Below are 15,529 nucleotides of genomic sequence, written 5' to 3'. Positions count from 1 at the left end.
GAGATTTGAGACTATAAATGAATAATGTTTGATGCCATCCTAAAATGTTTTAAGAAAACAAGGGTTTTAAAAATTATCACTGGTATTTATGCTCACCAATCTATAAAATGCTAATATAAAAGTTAGCTCTTGGTTGCTAAAATAAAGCAAGAAGTATGGTTTCAGTAAAAAAAAAAAAAAAGTGTTAAAAAATACTAAAAAGAGTTATGCATGATCAGGATTTTCTAAAATTAGATTACAATAAGTTAAATAAATAGATTTTGTTAAAAATGACACGGTCGTAAAAAACTGGTTAGAGCCAATTAGGTAAGGCTTTTAATTAATCTTTTCGATAAAACTTCCTGAATCGAATTCTTTTAAATTTCCCTTGACATCTAGCTAGCTTTGGGGTGTTTCAGAGGGCCCCTGAAACATCCCAAAGAGAGATATTAAACTGTTTATTTGGTTAAATAAAATAATTGGTTAAATTAAAAAAAAAAAAAGAGTTCACCTAGATTTGTTAGGCAAAATCTGTGATAAGCCTTTGGTGTGAGTTTCCCAGCCCTGTTTTATATTAAAAGTTCAGTCTGAGATCCTACAAGTGTTTCAGCAAAATAAAAAGTCTATGATCAATTCTGTTATGTGATATTAATGTAAAAGTTTGTTTCTGAAGCTTATCTCAGTAATGTATCTTTGGATGAAGATCAGATGCCTCATGACCTGCAACCAGGACTGAAAAAAGACAATTTAAGAGACTGTCTCCAACCTGAATAAAAGGACTTTTTATCAGGTATTCTTAATTAGCTCATGCACAGTAAAACTAAAGAGAAATTAACTCTTCGATTAATTCCCACTTCCAGAGGCCCCTACACTGAATTGGTCTATAGAAGAGACAGCTGAGCTGATCTCACCTTAAAGTGATGCTCAAACTGGAAATACTACAGTACATCAGGATGAAAAGACAACAACATCAGAGGTAGACAGCCTGTCCAAGATGATGGACCTGATTCATATGATCATTTATAGTGTTCTCTTGACTTCTTAGACCTTTGTGTATAAATCAAATGCTTTTCTATCATAGGCCTGATTCTATGCCAGTTTTAAAAATCAATTCAATTGTTGGGTTTCTGGCCAATCACCTGTATCTAGTTCTGGGTTACTTTGGTAAATTTCTCTACTACAAGACTCTAACTGGTTGGCCCTGAAAAAATTTACTTGAAAAAATTATACTCATATTCAGGTCACTGTGATATTACTAAATGAGATCCCCTCACCAGGCCAATTAATAATGCCTACTCTGATTCTGGCCATAAATTTGAGCCTTTTTCTATCCCTCAAGCTCAATCAGAGCAAAAAAAAAAAAAAAAAGTTTTTGCAAAAGAAAAAAATCTCCCACAATTATAAGATAAATTTATATAGATAACACCAGGCTACGGTAATTTAGGTTTAAAGTCTCCTCTTTGTTAAAAACAATTAAATCATACTAAAAATAAGCAGTCTAGTAACACTAGAAAACTGGGCTGTGTGCCTTATAGATGGTGGTGCTAATGTATAATTTCCCCGAAAGATAAAGGTTCGTACAGAGTAGACTAAGTCAGATGACCTGAGATATACTGGGCTACATCTAAAAGAAGCTCTTACATCTTACTCGTGACTTTACTAGTACTGCTGGCTATGTTCTTTGTATTTCACCTGTTTTACAAAATTGCCATTTCTTACAGTGCCAAATGTGTGACTGAGGCCTCTGATAACATAATATATAGTTCCCTATGAGATCAATAATGATGGCAGTGTAACTCTAGATAATGAGAAAAAACAACAAGAGGGAATGTTTTCCTGGACCAAGAGGCTAGTAAGACAGGTGGTCCAGAGAATTTTAGATACTGTTTTATGGCCTAGTCCAGTAACAGCACATTGAGTGGCCTGTCAACAAAATCTTTGCCAAACCTGAGAATAGACATTCTCAACACCATGGGATAAAATGGTCATGAAATGCCCCCCTCAAAGTTGTGGTCAACTTTATGAACAAAAAGAGGCTCCACCAACTGAAGATTGACACTTGCCTTCTACATCTACAGAGATTAGATCATGGCCACTGCAACTGCTGACTTTCAACGGCCCTGAAAGGAGTTCAGGGTGAAGATCAAGAATGAGACATTCGGTGCTCTGGAAAAAACTGGCAGAACAGGCCTTCAGATAGTTAGATCTTTTCAAGAGATTTTATGAGTCCCAATTCTTGCATCTTCTCATACCTAGAGAAACACTGACATCATTAATGGTGCATCTGCCTTGGCTATTAAAAAAATTTTACAATTAAAAGTCAAAATAGAGTACTCAGCGATGGTTCAGACATCCTGGGAAATAGCCAGGTGTTACTATGAGTGTAATTTCAGATTAGACATTGTATTGCTAAACACTTGAGTTTTCTGAGTCGTGTCAGGCTTAAATGCCACCATTCTCAAAACAATGTCTGCTAGAAGCTAGTAACTTCTACCTTACTTTTTTATAAAACTAAGCAACTGGCCACCTGGCTAAAAGTCTCCCCGAAGTGCCAGGTCCAGACTGGGTTTCAGTCCTATTCTTCTTAAAAAAAAAAAAAAAAAAAAAATATTTTGTCTATTAAAACTCCAATTATCCCTTCTCCAGCTACTACTAACTGGGTATGTTACAAGAAAATGGCAGACCAAGGGATTGAGATTTTAATCATACAAGGCTCAGGTCTAAGACTTAAAACTCAGAAATACTCCCAATTCAGTGTCTCTTCTCCAAGCTGAGGCAGTCCTATGCCCCATTTTGACAACTATCACAGTCACAGTTGCCCCGTTCCCTAAATTAAAACTGAGCAGGACTCGGTGGGGTGGCAACTCTGGAGTGCAGATCAGCTGTACTGTAAAATAGGCTTTATTCAGCCTCCTTGACCTTCCCTGAGTTCCAAAGGGCAGATTCAAACAATTGCTAATCAAGAAAGGAAAAAAATACAAAAACAGAGGGGAAACAACCAAATGGTGGTACAGCCTTGAGACGGGTCCTGGTTCCTACTCAAAGAAATATGTATAACAATGTCTTTGAGTTCTTCTATAGAACTGGAGCCCACCCAGGTGAAAGATGGTAACTTCAGACTAAACACAAGATTCCTAGAACACAGCTCTGTTGCTTGACCACCAGCCAATCATCCCAGCGGTGCCTCCTGTTTCTGGGGACCAGTGATGACCATCCTGTTAGGTCTCCTGTTTGGCCCCTGTCTATTTTATCTCTGAGAGGCGCCAACAGTTTCAAACTAAGTTGCTGTTATTATAAGAGTAAAAGCTGGTTTCAGATATAAAACACCCCAGCTTAGATCAGGTAGAGAGAGACTTCTGCTCTGCTACGTAGGCCTACGCCCCGGCACAGGAGGAAGAAATTACAGAAAAAAGAGACCTCCGCCCCAATTCCCAAAAAGTATGTTGAGTATGAAGTCTCTCAAGGGAGAGTTATTAAGAAAAAGACACTGCCTGTCCGTCCACCTAATGTTACGCAGAACTCAATATTTGACTGTCTCCACAGATGATATAGTTGACTCTGTAGAAGACCCATGATTAGGTCTTCCATAGGAACTAGAAGAGGGGGAAATGTGAAAGAAAAATTTTAAAACAACTCCATTTTAGATAGCATTACAATTCTGAGCGAGAACCCCTCCCGAGAAGAAGAGAAAAAAACTTCGTCAAACCAACCAATCAGAGGGAGACGAGTTACCCTCCACCCCTAGGCCATCTAGAAGGGCGGGAGAAGTCCCTCACCCCACCCCCATCCCACCAAGACTTCCCGCTTCCCCGGCTGCACAGTATAAACTAGCCGATCCCCCTAACTTTTCCTTCCCGCGCACCGTATGAATTAGGCTTCCTTTCCCGCCGTCCTGCTAGACAGTATAAAAAAGACTCGCCGCTTTCACTCTGGGCTCCTTCACCATTGTGTGAAGAGAGTCCCTGCTCGACCTTGTAATAAAGTTACTCACTGCTTTTGCATCATCTGCGGCTGCTGTCGTGTTTGGGGCAATTCCGCAATCCGGATACAACACAACGAACTGTAGCAGTTGATTCATAAACCCTAGAAAGACACACACAGAAAGTAGAGCAACAGCATTCTCAGGTGTTAATCCATGTGTAATGTAAGTTATGACAACACTGATCATTACTTCCTTGCTTGGTCATCTGATAGCATCTAGGCACCGTTTTCAGAGGCATTTGGCTCCACCCATACGCACTGTGAACCTAGCGTGTCCTGCTCAGTTCAGTTCAGTTCAGTCGCTCAGTCGCCCTGGACTGCAGCACACCAGGCCTCTTGCTGGCCCTGGTTTCTTCTCCAAGAAAGCGGGAATGGAAATTGCCTCCAGGCTCCTGGTCTCAGAAGTTGGAGGTGCCACGCCTGTAGAGAGGTGGTCACAAAGCAAATCATTTTGTGAAAACCTGTGTCCCCAGGCTGCAGAGGCGGGTGAAAAAAAACTAAGGACAGGGGAGATCTTTGGGGAGAGTTCTGCAAGTAAAGCCTGACAGGAACCCAAGACCCCCAGGTGATTCCCACCAAACACTCACCTCTCCCCTCCCAGCCCCCAAGGGTACAGGCAGGCTGTGGACCACCACACCCATCCTAGAAAGAGCCCCTCCCCAGGGAATCAGGTTGACCTTTGTTTCTTGAAGTTCCGTCCCTTAACCTTCCCTTCCTGAGGTCTCAGGTGTGAAGTTTCCCCTCAGGGCTCTGAATGTGGGTCTTCCTCTGGCATTTTTTTCACAACCCTCAAGGCTGGGTCAGCTAGCCCAGAAGCAGGGTCCATTGTCTCTCGTGAACTGCTCTCTGTAACTCGAAGAGGAAAGAGAAGAACTAGCCCGGACGATCTGCAAATAGTGTAGAGCACCAGGATGTGATTAGCATTATCAGTCTTGATATTGCATTAGTATCAGTATTAGCATTATTAGTCTTGATTCCCCACTACAGATTGGGAACACAGAAAGTCAAGAAGGAGCTCAGAAAAGGGTGAGGGAAACAGGAAAACTATTTCTTCTCTTTCCCTACAGCAGTTGCAGGTTAAAACCTGCATGGATGCCTTTGAAGGTATTTTCTCAAGATGCAGATGTGAGTTTGCGACTTAACATCCCCAGAGAAGACGCAGAGCAGGAGGAAGAAGAGGAGGAAATGGCAGCTTCTCAGGTACGTGTCCTGTCCTGGGTCTGGGGCTGTGTCTGCTTTTCTTCCTGAAATGCCTGGACTGAGAACCTGCAAACCTTGAGGTCTCTGCTTCTAACTTTTCTGCCTGGGTGTTTGTTATCAGCTTCTTTATTTTTGCCTTTTCTTCTTATCATAGTGAAGCCTGGCTCTTTAGGCCACCTCTCCCTTGTGTCCCAGAATCTTGTCTCCCTTGTCTGTATCCTAGCTCTCTACGGAGCATGATGAATTCTCAGCATGAATTAGCGACTTTCAACTGGTGAATATATTCCCTTTGTGAGAGAGAAACACGGAGAGGCACTGGTATCCGATATTCCCATTGGGATGTGGTTCAGTGTTGGGATCTTAGAGAACTAGGGGAAATGCCATGATGAGTTTACATGGAGATGCAATTTCAGCTCTTTAGGAGTTAGAAAATGCCCTTACATATTGAATAAACTCAATGATCCAGAATTTTTCAGAAAATGCTCAGAAATAAAAAAAAAAATTAGGAGATACTGTCCTCTGTAATGCTAAGACTTACTAGTTAAACACATTGTTAGGATACAAAATGGAGGAAATATATATGAATTGAATTTTGCATAAAACTGATATTTTCTTTATGTTAGGTTCAAGTTATAATTTCCTTATTTTTTCCAAAATGCCCAGATTCTGATAGTGCATCTTCCGTGTCACCCATTTATACCGTGACAGATGATATCCACTGGCTGTGGTGATTTCTCTGAGATTATCAAGCTATAAAGTTCATTTTTTTCCTCTGTCTTTAGACAAGGCTGTGGAAAAATGGAATGAGGAACATGTGAAAACCCTCACAGTTAATGGAGACACTCCACATCTTCTTGGTTTCTCTTTGCTTTGGAAAATGAACACTCACTGTGTTGTTGATAGATACTGGGTTTTGGGAGTGGGAGTTTTCATCACTCAAGCCTAAGTGTGATGTTTCCAGTACACTCCACGCTGATATCACAGACATAGTGTTCTTACTCCCATTTTTGCATTTTTTGATCAAAATATTTGCAACAATCTTATTGGTGCTAATCTGTTTTCACCTGTGTTGAATTTCTAAGGTACAGCTCTACAAAATGATAGTTTTTCAAGAAATTAAAGTTTCAGAACCAAGAGCTCTAATTTATCTTATAGCATTGTATATGTTTGCACCCTAGTGTATTTAAAATATACAAAAAATATCATCCACAAGTAGATGCATATATTTTAACCCATTAAAAATAATCTCGATTTTATTGACATGAATATGAATGAACTCAGCTGAACTGAACTGAACATGAATCAGTTCAGTTCAGTCGCTCATTCGTGTTCACTCTTTGCGACCCCATGAACCGCAGCACTCCAGGTCTCCCTGTCCATCACCATCTCCTGGAGTTTACCCAAACTCATGTCCATTGAGTCAGTGATGCCATCTAACCATCTCATCCACTCGTCCCCTTCTCCTCCTGCCTTCAATCTGTCCCAACATCAGGATATTTTCAAATGAGTCAGTTTTTCGCATCAGATGGCCAAAATATTGGAGTTTCAGCTTGAACATCAGTCCTTCCAGTGAACATCCAGACTGATTTCCTTTAGGATGAACTGATTGCATCTCCTTGCAGTCCAAGGGACTCTCAAGAGTCTTCTCCAACACCACAGTTCAAAAGCATCAAATCTTCTGTGCTCAGCTTTCATTATAGTCCAACTCTCACATCCATACATGACTACTGGAAAAACCGTAGCCTTGCCTAGATGGACCTTTGTGGACAGAGTAATGTTTCTGCTTTTTAATATGCTGTCTAGGTTGGTCATAACTTTCCTTCCAAGGAGTAAGCGTCTTTTAATTTTGTGGCTGCAGTCACCATTTGCAGTGATTTTGGAGCCCCCCAAAATAAAGTCAGCCACTGTTTCCACTCTTTCCCCATCTATTTGCCTTGAAGTGATGGGGCCGGATGCCGTCATCTTAGTTCTGTGAATGTTAGCTTTTCTTTAATACTCTTAGTAAGTATATAGTCTCATTTTAATATATGTCTGTATGCAGGAAAATGTTAAAATTATTTTTTTTCTTGTTTTGGGATTCTCCCCAGTTATATAAAGTTCTTTTTATTTATTTATTTATTTATTTATTTTTACAAAATTCTTTTTAAAAAATACACGTATTTATGTTTGGCTGAGTTGTGTCTTAGTTGTAGCCTGCAGAATCTTGGAGCCATGTGGGAGACTTTGTTGCAGCAGGCAAACCTTAGGTGTGGCGTGTGGGATCTAGTTCTCTAACAAGGGACTGAACCCAGCCCCCTGCCTTGTGAGCTCAGACTACCAGGGAAGACCCTATAAAAACTCGTATACACTTTCTTTAGTGTTGTCTCTGTGTATTTGTCTTTTACTAGTTAAATTTTAGTTCACATAAACTGAAGCAAAATTCAAGATCTGTCATTTAATGAATGTTTGACAAAATATTTGCAAAACGGTGGAACAACAATGTTGTTAATTTTATATAATTTATGTGATGCATTCAAGACCCTGTAAAAACTTTTAGAAAGACATATAGTATATACTAAATAGTTCAAATATTATTGCTGCTATGGGTACTATTCTATCAGACCTGTCAATTTTGTAATTTTGTAAAACACTTAAAATTCAAAGTTAAGTATCCATTCTTACTCTTTGCTATTCAGAACGATCATTCATGTGTCAGAATTTTCAACATTACTAGTGAAAATAAGCTTGTTAAAAATGCGGCACATTGGCCCCACTCCAGAACTCTTAGATGAGAGCATACGTTTTAAAAATATTTCCTGTTTCCTTGATAGGGTCTTCCCTGGTGGCTCAGATGGTGAAGAATCTGCTTGCAATGTGGGAGACCTGGGTCCGATCCCTTGGTGGGGAAGATTCCCCTGGAGAAGGAAATGGCAACTCACTCCAGTATTCTTGCCTAAAAAATCCCATGGACAGAGAAGCCTGGCATGCTACAGTCCATGGGGTCTGAAAGAATCAGGCATGACTGAGTGACTAACATGCTTTCCTTGATAGAGAGTTTATTCTGTGTCACACGAGAACAACTCTCAAAAATAGATAAGTCAGTGTTGTTGTGATTGTTTTATAATTTCTCTTCCAGATCAGAATAGTTTCTATAGTAGTCTGTGGATCATATCTCATTCTCTTTTCCAGGGGTTAGAAATACAGTGGAAAATATGGCAGTATAAAAATTATATTCTGGTGTAACACCAGACATTCTCCTAAATCAAAACCATTTCTCTTGCTGGTTTCATCTTGAGTCACATTAGGAAGTCTTCCCAGGTCCACATGGTTCATGTCCTTTATATTTCAGGGGCTGCTGACATTCCAGGATGTGACAGTAGATTTCACGCAAGAGGAGTGGGAATGCCTGGACCTCGGTCAGCGGGAGTTGTACAGGGACGTGATGTTAGAGAACTACGGGAATCTGGCCTGCTTGGGTGAGGATAACTTGCTTCCAGAAGCCCTTATGTTTCCTCAGGGTTTTGGCTCATTCATTCTAGAATGTCTCCTGGAACTTTCTGCTTTGTCCAGTAGAGGTTAAGATCTCTACTTTCCAGGGGAACGTAACCTTCTTTCTTGATGTAACCTGCCTCCTTGTTGTTGAGTCGCTAAGTCATTTCCAACTCTTTGCGATCCTGTGGAATGCAGCAAGCCAGGCTTCCCTAGCCTTCTTGAACTCCCAGAGTTTGCTCAAATTCATATCCACTGAGTCTATAATGTTATTCATCTCTTCTTCTGCTGCTCCCTTCTCCTGCCCTCAATGTTTCCCAGCATCAGGGTCTTTTCCAATGAATTGGCTCTTCGCATCAGGTGGCTGAAGTATTGGAGCTCCAGCATTAGTCCTTCCAATGAATATTCAGGGTTGATTTCTTTAGGATTGACTGGTGTGATCTCCTTGCTGACCAAGTGACTCTCAAGGGTCTTCTCCATCACCACAGTTTGAAGGCATCAATTCTTTGGTGCTCACCCTTCTTTATGTTCCAAATATCACATCCGTACATGACTATTGAAGAAACCATAGCTTTGATTATACAGACCTTTATTGGCAAAGTGATGTCTCTGCTTTTTTATATGCTGTCTTTGTCATAGCTTTTCTTCCAAAGGGCAAGCATTTTTTAATTTCATGGCTGCAGTCACCATCTGCAGTAATTTTGGAGCCCACCCCCCTCCCAAAATTCAGTCTCTCACTGTTTCCACTTTTCCCCTATCTATTTGCCATGAAGTGATGAGACTGGATGCCATGATCTTAGTTTTCTGAATGCTGAGTTTTAGGCCAGCTTTTTCACTCTCCTCTTTCACCCCCATCAAGAGCCTTTTTAGTTTCACTTCAATTTCTGCCATTAGAGTGATATCATCTGTATATCAGAGGTTGTTGATATCTCCCTTGGTAATCTTGATTCCAGGTTGTGATTCATCCAACACAGTATTTTACATGATCTACTCTGCATTGAAATTAAACAAGCAGGGTGGCAATGTACAGCCTTGATGTACTCCTTTCCCAATCTGCAACCAGTCAACTGTTCCATGTACGATTCTACTATTGCTTCTTGACCTCCATATACTTCATTCTAAGTTCGTGGTAATTCTGTAAGTTCTGTGGTATCAAATAGTGCCACTCTCCTCTTAACACCGGAATTCCACTACCTGCTTTTGCCTTAGTAGTACTTGAGCATTAGATCAGAATCTGATTTTGATGCATTTGTCTTTTAAAGATGCTTCCAATAAACTATTTGGTGAAATCATTTTTTTTTTATTGCTATTTTAACTTTTTACCTTGACTTCTCTCTCACCTGAATACATATTGGATTGGAAATTGATGACTATCTCAGAAAACACATATTCCTTTTTCTCATGAACAGGTCTTGTGGTCTCTAAGCCGGATCTGGTCACATTTCTCGAGCAAATGAAGGACCCCTGGGATGTAAGGGGAATGGAGACAGCCATACACCCAGGTATGTGTCTACGGATGAAACAGATAACTCAGGTGAGAGGGACAAGCACTGGGGAGGAAGTCATACTTTGTCATGTGGTTTGAGAAGGTCTGCTTCAGTGGAGATGATTTTGGATTAGCATAGGTTTATTTCTGTTACTGTCATAGAGCGTCATCTGACCCTTTCCTGATTCTTTTTATCATTTGCGTATTTTTCTCTAGTGATTAATTTTCACATTTACAGTTAGAGCCAAAATACTTGTCTTGGCCTGGAAGAACCTGCATGACCTGATAATGCATCCATTTTGTGGAGGTTTTAGGAAATCTGCATATTTCTGAGTAACTATATTAAGCCCTTTTAAAAGTGCTGATTCTGTCCCTAGTCAGAGTGTGTGGGTGGAGCTGTGAAAAAATTGCCAACGTGTAGGAATACTGGGCACAGATGTGTTTTGTTTTTTACCATATAATTTCCAGTCCACTGGAAACTACACATATGACCTTAGAAATATCATACTCAAATTCTTTCTTCACCGCATAAGACACCTCACTAAGATGAGAAAATGCAAATCTGAATTTTATGTTAAAGTTTCTCTTTTTTTATATGAACTAACATTAAATGTGTTAAAGATATTTGTCCCAATTCATTAATGCTAAAATGCTTTAATATATTTATTTAACTCACAGAGTTTTTAAAGACATTATTGATGTGGGAGTTTAGAACATTTCCCATAGTGCTTTTTTCTGATTGTTCTTCACTTTAAGCTTATAGATTATACAGAGGAATCTTTAAGAAGAAATTTTTCTATTCCAATAAGGCTATTTTACAATGTTATGTTAGTATTGCTATAGAGAAAGAATAAGTGATACTTATACACATTTCCCTTCTTGAGTAGATTTCCTTCCCATCTAGGTTACCACAGAGCACTGAGTAGAGTTCCCTGTGTTCTCACCATATTTTTCAAGTCTCACTTCTCATTTGATTTGTTAAAAACTCTTACCTTATTAAATCTATCTTGTTTGTTATGTAACATCCCAGGAATTTATCATTTATGCCATCTATTTCTGATTAGTTCTAGGTCAATAGCATTTACTATTTTAGACTCTATTAGAACATGCTCAGATATCAACATGAGTGGTAAGTTGATTCAATAATTAGTAGGCATTAGCATTTGTGAAAACGTTTCGTTTGTAAATTTAATTACATAAAGCAAAAATTACTCATTACACTGCTCAACTGCTCCTTGCTTCGTTGTTCCTGTAGGTTTCTATCTTGACTTTTCCTCTGCACCATACTCCTTTGTCACCTCATCTTGTCCAATGTTCTGTGTTTATGGTCTCTGTTCTGCAGGCTGCAGATCCTAGTTCCTCTTGCTCAGGCATCTGCTCCCTGCTGGGTGAGGTTGTCCAGAGACTTGTGCCCTTATGCCCTTGAGAGGGGGTTGATGGTTACTATTGTGACCAGAGCCTGCCCGGATCTTGAGGGCCGCTTCGCCTTTTCCTCTGTGGCGGTCACTGTCTGTGGCGGGGTCTGCTTCCTGATTGGTGGAGCAGAGACCCCAGGTCTGAAATTAGCTCTGCTCTGATCTGTGGTGCTTCTGATCTAGTGGGACTGGAGCACACCCACTGGGAGGGAAGCCACTGAGTGTTGCTCCTCTGGGGATGTTCTCCTCGGAGAGTGCTCTGCGTGTCATCTCTCATGTGCTGTGTGAGCTCTCGTGTGACCCTGTGTTGGCATTGATCTTGGCCCCACCTGAACCATGGGTATGCTGGCACTTGACCCTGGTGTCTCTCAGATGTTGTTTTCACCAGGTCACCAGCAGAGATCCACTGTAGTTATATCCCAGGTGTACATTCATTGTGGATCTGGACCCGCTGCAGTGCTATGGGGCCAATGGAGACTGTGACCTGGCCCAAATGCCTCACGTGCATGCCTACAAAGTCTACAGTTGCTAACGCCAGACTGGTCTTGACTGCCAGAGCCTCATTTCCATCCAGATGTTCTGTTGGGGCTGAGTTTACCAAGCCAGTTGTGGAGTGTAACACCATGGTTTCTACACATGCAAGGAGAGATCTCAGCTCTTCTTGCTTAGTGGCAGGGCCTTGGGGCTCAGCTGTGGTTTCAGCACCGCCTGTCCATTGGGACCACCCACAAGCGTGTGCTCTGAAGGTGCCCCGGGAGCCCATGAGTCTACCCTGGTGGGGAGGAGGCTGGGGAGGAGGAAGCAGCTGTGAGGGTCGTGAGATCACCCACCTAGGTGGGAGCCATTCCCAGTGCCTGCAGAGGCAGGGACAGGCACAGGTGCAGAGAGGCTGCAAGGAGGTTCTTCTCTTCGGGCATCACTCAACAGCACCGCTCTGCTTCTCTGGTGGTTCAGGCTTCCTCCACAAGCATCCCATTTGCAGAGCTCCTCCCTCCCTCCCGTCTCCTCAGGATGTCTCCTCACGGCCAACCACAGTCCTCTGCCTGGGTCTGCTCTCCAAACCGCACGCTCCAGCACCCAGCCCTTGTCTGCAGCAGAGGACACCCTCTCAGGCTGGGTGGGCAGGGCAGGGGTCAGTACCCTTCGTACAGGTTCACTCTGTCCTGCACGCTGGTTGCTGTGTTCTCTTCCCACAGAGAACGAGGCTCCCCTTCTGTCCCAACTGAGCTCCCCCCAGTGAGGGGCTTCCCTGGATGTGAAGACCTCCCCTCTCTTCAGATCCCTCCAGGGTTTTGTGAGTCCCATCCTGCTTCTTTTCTTCTTCCCTTTCCTCCATCACTCTCTTGTCCTACCTGGCTCAGCAGGAATCTTTGTTGTCCTTTCAGGTGTCCAAGTTCCTGTGCCCATGTTCCTTCTGCAGGGCTCTGTGAGAATTTTTCCACTTTAAGATGTATTCTTGATGCTTTGGTGGAGAGAGATGAACTCCACGTCTTCCAAATCCTCTGCCATCTTGAGTCCTTCTATCTCGGTTTTCAGCTTAATCTAGCCAGGTGTATGCCAGTTTTATGTAAATTGTAATCTATATTCCCCAAGAATAGTAAGTAGAATTAATAATTATTTGGTATCTTTCAGTTGTGTCTTCTCACGACACCCAGGGTTTGAGGACCCAAAAGCCAGGCTTAGAAGATTTACTCCCAACAACAAAGCTAGGAATATATGCAAGATTGCACCTTGGAAATTTACATTTAACCAAAGACTGGGAATCTATGAGGGCATATAAAGAGCGGAGAGCATGTTATGATGGACACAACCAAGTTGGTACATTTTCCCATAAAGTAAACATTACCGCCAAAAGAAATCAAGGATGTGACTCAAATAAGGAAAAGCCAATTTCAGATGACCAGTTTCAGTCATCAACATCTGCAGATAAGCGTATATTTGTCAGCAAAGATCCACATCACCTCTTGAAACATACATGTCCTCTGAAGGGAAATGTGGAAAGTCTGGAAAGTCATCTAGTCTCTACTGCAAATACTCATTCCAACCTATGCTCTGAGCATAGGTTTCTATTAAATATACATTCAAACATGTCTGGAGACCAGAAACTTAAATATGAGGGGGAAAATTCCCAATACAATCAATTTGAGGGATCCTTTAACAAGGGTTTCTTGTTCTTCAACCAAAAACTATTTTCTCCTTGTTCCAAAATCTGAAATGTTGATAATAATGGAAGAGACCTTATTCAACAATCATTGTTCAGTACATATGGAGGTATAATTAGTGTGGAACAACTTTGCAAGTATAACAAAATGAATAATGCCTTAAACAGGAGCTCTACCCTCAATAATTAAAAGAGTATACATGATGGAATGAGAAGCTCTTCATGCAATGAATCTGGGCATAATGTTGACCAAGATTCATATCTCCTGAAACAGCAGGGATATCAATTTTCAGACAACAGTTCTGAACATAATAAGTGTAGGAATATATTTCATCAAAGTTCAAATCTTACTATTAATCCTTACAAAAGTATGGATTTTGGAGAGAAGACTTATGATTGTTATGATTATGGTAAAGTTTTTAACCAGTCTTCAAAACTTAATCAACAAAAGAATATTCAAACTAAGCAGAAACATTGCAAGTGTAATACCTGTGGAAAAGTCTTTAGTAACTCACCAAAGCAAAGTAAACATAGGAAAATTCATTCAGGAAGGCATGATTTCAAATGTACAGCATTTTGCGAAGCCTTTAATCAGAGTTCATATTTAACTGAACATCTCGGAATCCATGCTGGGGAGAAACCATACAAATGTACAGAATGTGGCAAAGCCTTTATCCATTATTCAGTTCTTACTCGACATCAACGAGTCCATACTGGGGAGAGACCTTATAAATGTACAGCATGTGGCAAGACTTTTAAGCAGAGTTCAACTTTGACTCAACATCAACGAATCCATACTGGGAAGAGACCTTCTAAATGTACAGCATGTGGCAAGGCTTTTAAGGAGATTTCAACTTTAACTCAACATCAGCGAATCCATACTCGGGAGAGTCTTTATAAATGTACAGCATGTGCCAAGACTTTTAAGCAGCGTTCAGCTTTAACTGAACATCACCGAATCCATACTGGGGAGAGACCTTATAAATGTACAGAATGTGGCAAAGCGTTTATGAATTATTCACATCTTACTCGACATGAACGAATCCATACTGGGAAAAGACCTTATAAATGTACAGTATGTGGCAAGGCTTTTAAGGAGATTTCAACTTTAACTCAACATCAGCGAATCCATACTGGGGAGAGACCTTATAAATGTACAGCATGTGGCAAGGCTTTTAAGCAGCGTTCAGGTTTAACTGAACATCACCAAATCCATACTGGGGAGAGACCATATAAATGTACAGACTGTGGCAAAGCCTTTATCAATTGTTCACATCTTACACGACATCAACGAATCCATACTGGGGAGGGACCTTATAAATGTACAGCATGTGGCATGGCTTTTAAGGATATTTCAACTTTAACTCAACATCAGCGAATCCATACTGGGGAGAGACCTTATAAATGTACAGCATGTGGCAAGGCTTTTAAGCAGCGTTCAGCTTTAACTGAACATCACCGAATCCATACTGGGGAGAGACCTTAAATGTACAGCATGTGGCAGAGCCTTTATGTATTATTCACAACTTACTTGACATGAATGAATCCATACTGGGAAGAGACCTTATAAATGTACAGCATGTGGCAAAGCCTTTATCAATTGTTCACTTCTTACATGACATCAACGAATCCATACTGGGGAGAGACCTTATAAATACACAGCATGTGGCAAGGCTTTTAACCAGAGTTCAGATTTAACTGAACATTAGCGAATCCATACCGGGGAAAGACCTTATAAATGTACAGACTCTGGCAAAGCCTTTTCCCAAAGTTCAGGTCTTTCTCGACATCAGAGAGAGCATACTGCAGAGAAATGTTAGAAACGTAAGGAATGTAGCA

The 15,529-nt window shown here is 41.0% G+C and overlaps 1 pseudogene; it reads left to right on the top strand.

Moving 5' to 3' along the window:
* The first annotated feature begins 5,077 nt into the window (after positions 1–5,077).
* LOC136161569 (zinc finger protein 724-like) lies at positions 5,078–15,255 on the top strand (annotated as a pseudogene).
* Positions 15,256–15,529: the final 274 nt, after the last annotated feature.

The sequence above is a fragment of the Muntiacus reevesi genome, chromosome 2 (assembly GCF_963930625.1).
Source record: "Muntiacus reevesi chromosome 2, mMunRee1.1, whole genome shotgun sequence".
NCBI classification, from domain to species: Eukaryota; Metazoa; Chordata; class Mammalia; order Artiodactyla; family Cervidae; genus Muntiacus; species Muntiacus reevesi.
The sequence above is the reverse complement of the archived record's forward strand: the minus strand, read 5'-3'. Positions and strand labels throughout refer to the sequence as shown.